Source organism: Antedon bifida, chromosome 3 (genome assembly GCF_963402885.1).
Source record: "Antedon bifida chromosome 3, ecAntBifi1.1, whole genome shotgun sequence".
Classification (NCBI taxonomy): Eukaryota; Metazoa; Echinodermata; class Crinoidea; order Comatulida; family Antedonidae; genus Antedon; species Antedon bifida.
The window spans coordinates 3,348,761-3,359,587 of record NC_136228.1 but is presented as its reverse complement, the minus strand read 5'-3'; the positions used below and the strand labels follow the sequence as shown (position 1 = coordinate 3,359,587).

General features: G+C 31.9%; 1 long non-coding RNA gene across 1 annotated transcript; it reads right to left on the bottom strand.

Moving 5' to 3' along the window:
• Window positions 1–54: 54 nt before the first annotated feature.
• LOC144837406 (uncharacterized) lies at window positions 55–10,297 on the bottom strand. Its single transcript, XR_013611473.1, has 3 exons — window positions 10,109–10,297; window positions 3,593–3,763; window positions 55–294 (listed from the first exon to the last, which is right to left on the bottom strand). It is a non-coding gene; the product is annotated as an uncharacterized LOC144837406 (long non-coding RNA).
• Window positions 10,298–10,827: the final 530 nt, after the last annotated feature.

Below are 10,827 nucleotides of genomic sequence, written 5' to 3'. Positions count from 1 at the left end.
CACTGTTGTCACTCATAATATATCGTGTTACAAGTTCTTTAGCGCTCCTGAGTTGTGATAGCTCTGTAATCTCTAACAGCAAGTTAACATTAGTTGGTGAGATGAAACCTTTGTCTTCAAGTGAATTGAGTAAGTTATGTCCATTGAAATCTCGATTTGTAATGTCAGCAGCATTCAAGTGATCAAATAGTAGGAATTTTAGCCAATTGTATCTACCACCTTCAAAGCATCCACCGAAATCACTTTTTAGGTCTTGGAAATGTTGAACTTTAGAATATGCCATTGTGTTGTTGTCTGCAAATAAAATGATTGAGAGTAGTTGTCATACTTTTAAAGATATAGAACATACAACAAGAGAAACAGTAGGCTACAAAGTAAATCAATGTTCAGTATTACAAAAATAAATGACACAAATAAGTAGAGGTTATCCACAAAGAAAATTCTTAAATACATTATAATTATGAGAAAAACCATATAAGATAAACATTAACATTAAAGTTGAACTAAAATAAATTTCCGAAAAACAAAAAAAGAAATAAAATAGAAATTTAGTGTATATTAAACTTTAAAAATATGATACATATAATGATTAAAATTGCATAGGCCCTAAATTTTGAGATACAAATTAATTTAAAAATTGCATTTCAGAATGAATTATATGCTACTACTACACCTAAACAGATTCGGGAAACCACCTCACGACACTTTTGCACTAACAAACTTTTCCTATTTCTACATCCTAAACTACTTTTTTATTTTTCTACCATCATAACTTTTATTACATGGTACATCGTAACGCGAACATTTCATTCTGTACGCATACGCATTTTTATCGAACATAATTTAAACCAAATCATACATACAAAGATAAGACAACTGATTCAGTTCAAAACCAGTTTTTAAGGTAAATTTTTAAATTTTAAATTAATTATATTCTATCCACTCTACTATTTTCATATAAAAAAATAAATTTATACTAACAAATATCTTTTTATTAATATTATAACCATAACAATAAATATTAATAATATTTATCACATAATATACAGTCTAGGATAATTAATTGATATACAAAATCATTACACTCAACTACTATCTTCATCTCCTTATGCGGAACATCATTTGAATAATAGAACAAGTCACTACATCCACACATAATCAAACATCGTATACTCTATCTCTAACAATATTTCGATCTTCTAATGACTAAAGCCGAAGTATAGTCGTTATCTCGGGACCGTTCTATGGCCACCACCAGGTAGGCTTACTTCATCAAGGCTTCTATAAATGGATGACGAGTTGGGAGCAGGAACGCTAGTAGACCAAACCCAGTACCGTTTTGATTACGATCAATCGGGAAATTACCTCACGACGTAATATAAATAATAATATAATAAAATACAAAAAAATATTAAACTTTAAAAATATAATACATATAAAATGATTAAAATTGCATATGCCCTAGATTTTAAAATAGGTTTAAAATAATGAAAAAATTCCATTTCAAACTGAATTATATACTACCTACTCAGTAAGATCACAGGCAGATCTATGAAAGTCTAACCAACAAACTTTAAAACAGAATTGTAAAACAAATCTGTTTAGGTGACAAAAACAAACACATTTTAAAAACATCATATAACAAATTTTGCAGAGATAATTAATGCGATTGCCAATAGAAACAAGTCGCTCTAAATGTCCAGAGATCTGTTTGTTACAATCTGTTCATTTCTTTTATTATACCTAGAAATTCTTTGGTTTATCCACATCTTTTTAGGTTGCCACTTGGCCTGCCTTAAGGGCACAACATTAATGGCTTCAATAAATTATAAATTTAAAAATTAAACCTAAATAAAAATACATACATCCGTGGAAACACAATTCCAATCTATGTTTGAACATTTGTTCAATAAAACATAAAGAAGGGGGGGGGGGGGGGGGGGGGTAGAAACAGCTCCTTAAAATATTATTAGATGTTTATATTTTAAAAATTCGATCCCTCACTGCCAACACCCAGGTGCGAATGAACATCAGCTATAATATCAGTGTTGGTACAGTGACGTCATCAATCTACCTTCATTTCATTTATTTCGCCATTTTTTTATTACAAAAAATAAAACAATAAAAAGACAAGTTTAATAAAAAGGTATACTCTCTGCCTCTCTACAAAGGCTGGTAGGATCGCCAAAAGCTTAAAGAAAGAGCAGTAAAAAAGAACCTAAAAATCCTAATAAATATAAAAAAATGTCCAATATTTAAGCAAACTTTCATTGATAATACACATCTAAAATATAAATATATTGACATTTTTATTTACTTTCATTATTATACATACACAACAGACCTACAAAAATGAAAATGATTTTATGATTCAAGTCAGCTCTAACGTTTATTTGAAATCAATAGTTACATGTTAATTTAGGTCATGTTTGCGGTCTGCACATCAATTTCAAGTCTCTAGTTTCCTGACAAAAGTCAAAATGCTGACTGGTGGACTAATATAAAAAGACCATAACATTGTGAGGTAATTTCCCAATTGATCGTAATCAAAACGGTACTGGGTATGGTCTACTAGTTTTTCTGCTCCCAACCAGTACATCCATTCATAGAAGCCTTGATAAGTAAGCCTACCTGGTGGTAACCATAGAACGGTCCCGAGATAACGACAATTGGGGCAAGTCTAAGTTAAAACAGTGTTAACATGACATATTATTATTTCAATGTTTTTGTTGACTGAAGTGAATTGGTGTGGTGTGGGATATTTGTTAAATTCTGGGTTAATTAACAAAGGTTGGAAACTAGATATTGTATATGGTAAAGTCTACAGTAGGCCAATGTGTTTTGAAAATTAGTTAATAATTACAATTATTACAATGAATATAAACATCATCATTCTGTGAAAAGATTTTTTGAAACAAAAAAGAACGACTCAGTTTTATACCGTATGCATAAAACCTGTAATTGTAACGCAAACTCAAAAATTTCTTTTTGATATCCACTCCCATATTAAAACATAATTTTTCTAACCTTAATTTGTCTAAAAAAGGAACTGAACCTGTAGCCTAGACATGGATATGTACAATACATGTAATCTATTTCACATGACACAGAACTTTCAGTATTAAAATACCTTGTTCAGTCTATTCTGTATTGTGAATTGTTACTTCATCCATCCCATTGCCGAACCATTCTCATGTTAGTTTTATGTGTTACTCTCCTTTGTTTTCCACTAATAATACGCTACAGCATTGTATGCTGTAATCCTAACTGTTCAGACATAAAATTTGTCATTGTCATATGCTAAAACACCATCAGTGTGAAAAGGGCCTAACATTCTTAGCATCTCAAAGTTTGAGATGCTAAGAATGTTAGGCTTAACAAACCACACGACATACAGTACTTGCGCTTGATAGATGAACCAAAATACCATGTTTTGGCTACTGTTTATTCAATATACTAAACCAAAATATATTGTTATTGTATTATTGTTTATTGATATGACTAGCTTTTTATTAACCTTCAAAAAGTAAAACTAGCCTAAAATGTAAATTTGCTGTAATGAAATAAAAACAAATGATATACTGTAACTCACACTATTGAAATAAAATTACACAATCATGGTTATGAATGTCTGGAACGAATCATCCATCCTCTGGTAAGCAATGGGATTGTACAGCTCTACATCAATGGACGCCAACAGCCTACAAGGTGTTTATTGTTATGCAAAGTGCCAACACCCTCTTTGCCGCGTTCTGTACATCACCTGACTTCCTAATCAGTCTTGCATGTCAGCCTATTCAAAGGAAAATAAAAGATTTTATATAACAGAGAGCACACATGGAGTTTCTCACATGGATTTTTTTATGATATGGTCTATTGGAAATTAATAATCACTTGCGTGTCTAAACCTGACTGAAAATTGCCCTGGGGTTTTACAGCCAAGGTGAAAGTGCACCTTAAACAAAGGCTGGGCAAACACACATCATCACATTACTTTTTCTGTGTAATTTACTCTATATTATATAATAAATTATTTAATTTATTAAAACCACAAAATGTTTGTCAACTGTCAATGCATGTTACCATTTGTTAATCGGATGAAACTTATACATCCAAATCTCCATTAGTATAAAGAGTGCTCTAAAAGTCTAAGTCTAAGCCACGAAAAAATGTTTTACCGACTAATTACAGGGGCGGATCTAGGATTTTGATAAAGAGGGGGCCGATATGGGAAAATAATCGTCTAGGGGGGTCGGGGGCCATGCTCCCCCGGAAACAATTTTTTTCTAGATGCCCCGAGATAGCATCTGAGGCGTTTTGGCCAGTCGATTCTTGTCATATAATTATCTGAATATAGTGGGTTTTATAGACCATATTTAATATACGGAACTGTTTTTTTTGTTGCGGCAATAGCCTAAAGCCTGTTTTCCCGTCGCAAATTTTTACACATTTTTTACGCGATCGTTAATGGTTTCTTGGTTCTTTCGACGTTGCTGGGACACATGGACGTGAAGTTTTGCAAAGCCAAGGCTGGTCACGCACAGCCGGGCCCGTTTGATAATAGAAAAAGTTACGGGTTTTGATGCTTCAACCCAGCCGGCTTAGGACATGTTTTCGCTGATATCTTAATCTAGGCTTTACACTAAAGACAAACATTAAATTAAATTGTTTTTATATTAAAATTTAGTTTTACTTACACTTGTTATTTTGAAATATCAGACTTTAAAAGAGTACAACAAACATCGTCGCATTGTAAAAAATCAAGAATTGTCAACGCGTGCGTATTTTTTCACACACTATAATGACGTAATTTATGAACTATTTGATTGGTCAGTCAGTTTTACCGATCATAACGTTGAAGTTGAACTCGGTTCAACTTATAAAAAAATTGAAGATTTTAACAATTTTTAATGTTGATTTGTACCCTCTTTTCCTGTAAAATCGTATGTAAATGGGTGCATAATATATATATATTACAAAAGGGGGGGGGCAGCGTAACCCCCCCCCCCCCCTAAATCTGCCCCTGAATTAAGATAAAATAATTGCATAATGAAATTAAATTTCTTATCAGTTTTATTTTTGTGAGGTAACAATGCACATGCCTTATGTGCACAATCTAACACACAAAACAACAACACAACAACACAATCCTTTGTAGTATACTGTAGATTAGAAATACTAATATTCTTTTAAACAAATTAAACTTTTCAGGCACAATAAATTAATGTCAATGAAAAAAAAAAGAAAAAATATTTTTGACGGTGTAACTGGAAACTGAAATAAGATTTACAGTAGCCATAGTACAGCACCTACAATTATCCTACTTGACATATAAAATGTGTATTTAGGTTGTTCACAACTTTATGTTCCTTCCAAAGGATGAGGTAATCATAAGACAGCATCTAGTTGACAATTTTACCACACAATTGATATCTTATAATAGATGACAGATACTTGTCAGTACACATACTATCACAAATCACAAATCTGATAATGTAACTAGAATTTAATTCGTCACTTTAACGAATTATAGGTGATCATTTTTATCATTTTACTGAAATTAATTTTTTTTTTACATGCACGTACGTTAATAGTCTAGGAGTATTAGACTTTGAAGTAGAAATAAATATGCTAAAGCTGAATTTTTCAGGATAGGTCCCTAATGTTGTCTGAAACAACATACTAAATTTTGTCATTTTAACCTGCTCGTATAGCGTTATTTTAAGTCAGAACGGATTCAAATTTGGTGAATGTACTAAGGATGGTGAGTAGAATGTGAGTTGTATTCATATTTTTTACGCTTTTAAAGTATCACGCGCAAAAATATGTTTTTGCGCAGTAATTTTTTGAAACACGCAAATGGCCTAAATCATGCTCTAAATTGATCAAAACTTAATTTGGAGCTTTTTTAATTTTTAACGCGCATGGACTTATGTGCGCGTGCGTTTTTATTTGATAATTTTTTTACCCTTGACCTGAAGTTTACGTGTAGTGAATTTCGTTAATATGTGATAATGAATTATGGAGATATGATTGATAATGTGATTTCACAAAATGGCGTATAAATGACGTCACAGATGAGTGATCACGCTGAAAAGCTTATTAGTACCCCTTTCACACCAAAAGCAAAACTCCGGAGACACTCCGGAGACACCCCGGAGTTGACGCCCCGCTGTTTGGTGTGAAAGGTAAAATCAAGCAACTCCGGAGTTTAAAACTGCGGGGTTGAACAGCTGAACATTCTCCGGAGAGCGAACTGCGGGGACACCCCTGTGTTTTGGTGTGAAAGGTACCAACATCAAACTCCGGAGTGTTTCGGGTCAAAAGGTCATCCTCACACGATCACTCATTGCTTTAGTTTTATTTCAAAATACTTTAAATATTTGTACAAAATATATAGCGGGTTTAAAAAATAATAAGTAGTATCAATAAAACATTATATTACTTCTGAGACTTTTGAAAGTAATTATTAAATTAAAAATATTGTTAATTAAAATTATTCTAATGATCGTCGCTATGTAAACAAAAAAAATAGAGGGCGACATTTACAATTTTATTTTATTAACCCCGGTGGCGCTAGGTTGGTGTGAAAGGGGTGTCTCCGGAGACTCTCCGGAGTTTTGGTGTGAAAGGGGTATAGGACTAAGTTAAAGTACTTGAAAGACATTGTGAAATTTTGGTAATCATTAACATTAAACTTTTTGAGATATTTGTTACACAAAATCTGTACAGAGAGAAATAAAGAAGAATCATAAGAGATTTTATACAATAACAATAGGTGATCATTTTATTCTAAATGATCACCTAATTATCATCAAATATATTTGAATTAACAATATAATACATTCCTATTGATACAGGTATATAATATACTAGAACCGAACAATTTAATCGTCAACTATTTTATAATACTCATTTCTTCTATAAAACCAACATTAATAGAATTATGAATGGAAGCATGATTTTGATTTGAATTTTATAATCATCTGAACATTACCTTGTGAATCTGCCATTTCACTTTATTTACGCTGTCATCTGTAAAGAATAAATTGCATTAGATTAATTTCCATGTTTTTGTGTAACATAATATAACCAAATTGTAAAACAAATAGGAACATTTATTAAACATGTTTAAAGACCCCTTCCCTGCAATTTTGGACGTTTTTTGGAAAATAATACATATATATCACTTTAAAAACATTAAACAATGTCATTCCTTGTCTTAAATGTACGTTTTATGGTAAATTATGATAAAAAGTGAGAAACAATGCACTACCTAAGTAGCTCGCGGCGATCGACCTCTCGTGGACGGTCTTAGGCCTAGCCTAGCTAGGTTTAGTTTTGTAGGCCTAGCTGGTAAACATCGGTAACGTACGAACATCGTACGCTAGCTATATACCTAGCCTGACGTTGTATAGTTGCTGCATTAATTGTCTTTCTATTTTTGCCAGACTCCGTTGATACAAATTGGGGAAAACCCGGTATTTTCGCTGAAAAGTTAGGAGTCTTCCATTTGTTTTGGCCTCACGATCGATCGAAAAGTGGGCGAATTACAGGTGAAAAACAAAAATATCAATCCGCGCGCAATGCATTTTGGGATTTATAGCGGGCCGCTATAATTATTAGAATCGACTTATTTTTCACATTTTTAACCGTTTAAAGACGAAAAAAGTTATCGCAATAGGACCATATAGTATTATTTTTACAGTAAATATAGTTTGTGATCTTAAATTAGATCTAAAAAACGTAGGGAAGGGGGCTTTAAGAATTTGTAAGTAGGCATAAAATTAAAGTTATTTGTCAGATTAGTATTTACTAAGGTTATTTTCCACTTCTATTGTGGGCAGTGGACATTTAATTCATGTACCTGTATTTATATTCCTGTATTCGCGATTGGTCAATGTCAATTAGAGTAAGAAGAAAACCAATAATGTAAATGAGCATAATCCATTTTGCGCCTATGATAGATGCTACCTTTACTTTTTCAAACATTAGTAGCGTACCACCGAAAGTTTGGGATTTGTCTGAATCAGAAAATATTTTCTGAATGATAGTTTAAAATATGCAATGCACTCTGATATCCATGCAATAATGCTGTTGAAGAAAAAAGAATGTTCAGAATAATTACAGGTCATATGCAGTATGCCACTAAACAAGGCCAGTCGCATGCTCAAGTTAGTGTTTACCAACCAACCGACTGACATAGTGAGCTGTAGAGTCATAATGGTATACTAGATGTTGTAGAAGATATAAAAACATTATTTTCTATGATTAAAATAATGTATATAAAATAGAAAATATATTTGTTGCTAAAAGAGGCAATAACTAACAAATTGTATGTGTTCTGTATTATAACTAAAAATTCACAAGTTCGATAAAAGTATGACGAATGAGGGCGTACTGTACTTCATTTTATGGAAGGCCATGTTTATTTGGACATTTTTAAACACGTATCTGTAAATTTTATAGTTTATATTTTGATATCTTTATATGTTATGTATTTCATTATATATTTTATTGTAAACTATATTTCAATTTATGCTATAAACAGTTAATTACCATAGGTTTCATAGCTTTATTAATATATTTATTACGGGCGTAATTTATATATTTTTCTGATCTTAAGTTAACATTAAGTATTGTTTTATATTTTTGTATTTGATACAATTATTAGTTTATTTTGTTCTGGTGAAACCAGGCTTAAAGCTCTATTCCAGGCTTTGCATCTTTTATTTAATACTTTGAATTAATCTGTAACAACTTATCAAGTGTGATGCAATGTGAAATAAAAACGAACGAACGGTGTATCGTAATTTCGGTCACGCTTCGTCGCATTCGCAGTAAAGAAATTACGACATGAGGTACTGTAGGTAAAAATTTTGTATAAAAGTCTCATTTTCTCATTAAATTCCAGATTTGGCACGACATAAAATCAAGAAATTTATGATCTTTCAAAAATATTCTGAAGATACTGTGTGAATTTCATTAGGGTACGAGCTTATGCCGCAGTGAGGGTGATTTTTTACTGGACTATATGCCTTCCAGACTGCATTTTACCGTATATAAATAATGCATAACAATCACAGGTTCTACATTGACTTTCAAATGTTTCAGAATTTGTACTACTATATGGTACGAATCATTGACCTGAAAATGACAATACAAAAACTGCCCTGGTTTAAACCACAAAGGAAATGCAAACAAATTGTTGAAACACAAACATTTATGATGAATACAAAACAAGAAACAGGGTGAGAAATAAAAGTATTTCAAAACAATTTGTCATGGAAATGTTTGCAATAATTCTCTACTCTTCAATTCAATAAATGTTCTCAACAAATGCAACTGTAGTCAATCAAGAACATAACTAAAGTTTGCATACACTATAACCAATGTACATCACATAATGTACTATTATAACCATTATACATCAGTGAGTTTTTAACATGTAAATCTGAACTATAACAGATGATGCCATCATCTATTAATTTGCATGACATCACAGTTTTGCTAACAGTTGCATTTAAATGTAATTGTTTTTTTTCATTTAGTTTCTATGAGGAATGTTTATAAAGTTTAATGGTGAGAATATTTTCATGAGTGTTATACGATTTACTGAAAAAATTCACATTTACGAGTCTAGCACACCACCCTAAATTCTGAAAATGTTTTTAAAAAGTTAATCATGGAATAAGTACCTAAGTCATTGAAATTGGTAATTCATGGATTGTGGTATGAAGCATTTAGTAGCATAATGTAGTACCAAATTAGTTACTAAAAATACAATTTCTTCACCTGAAAAAATGGTAAATCCCACCTCTACCACCACCAACAAAGTATTGCATTGTACTGGTGTAATTCTGTAAGTCAAATTACTAATTAATTTATTATGAAACATAACAAATGATATACAACTCACACTATAACTGAATCTGAAGAACAGAATTGTAACCATACAATTACCCTTGCATGCAGGTTATGCAAGTCTGGAAATGATCCTCCATTGCCTGCACCAGTCCGACTGCACAGCTCTACATCAAAGGACGCTACCAGCCTACAAGGTGTTTATTGTTATGCAAAGTACCAACACCCTCTTTGCCTCTTTCACCTGACTTCCTCAATCAGTCTTGCATGACTAGCCTATTTAATGGAAAATATGGACGGTGTTATTCAGTTTCTATACACTTCATATTAACAAAGAACAACCTTTTGTAAAGACAATGTTAATTAGAGCATATGAAATCATTTTACTACACAATTGGCATCTGGATATTTTCCAGTCAAGTCGATTCAATCAATAAGAGTGCTTGCACAAAAGCAAGAGACACTGTGTGATATCATGGAGGAAAAAAATAATGTAATCCTGTTTATTTCTATGATATTACCAATTATTTATATTCATGAAGGTTCTTATATTGTTGGTAGTAAACATTACATTTTTTGAAAAATATTTCAGTGATACCATCACCATACTCAGAACATTCTAATTCCGCTTTCCTACAAATCCTCTTATGGATGTGGGCACCATTCAAATTAGGCCGATGATGGGTGACAGTGAAATATTTGTTGTTGACCAATGTTATCCTTATTCTGAATTATAAAATAATTAAACTAAATTATTAACAAATATAATAACAAAAACCACAAGTCTGTTCACTATATGCAGGTTACCATTACCGTTTCTGAACCAATCAAAATGAAACTTACACCTAAATTCCCCATTAGTATGGAGAGTGCCCTTATATACAATTATATCACCTATATGAATATCTAACCCACAAAATCGTAATTTGCATAATGAAACTAAGATACACTATCTGTGATTAG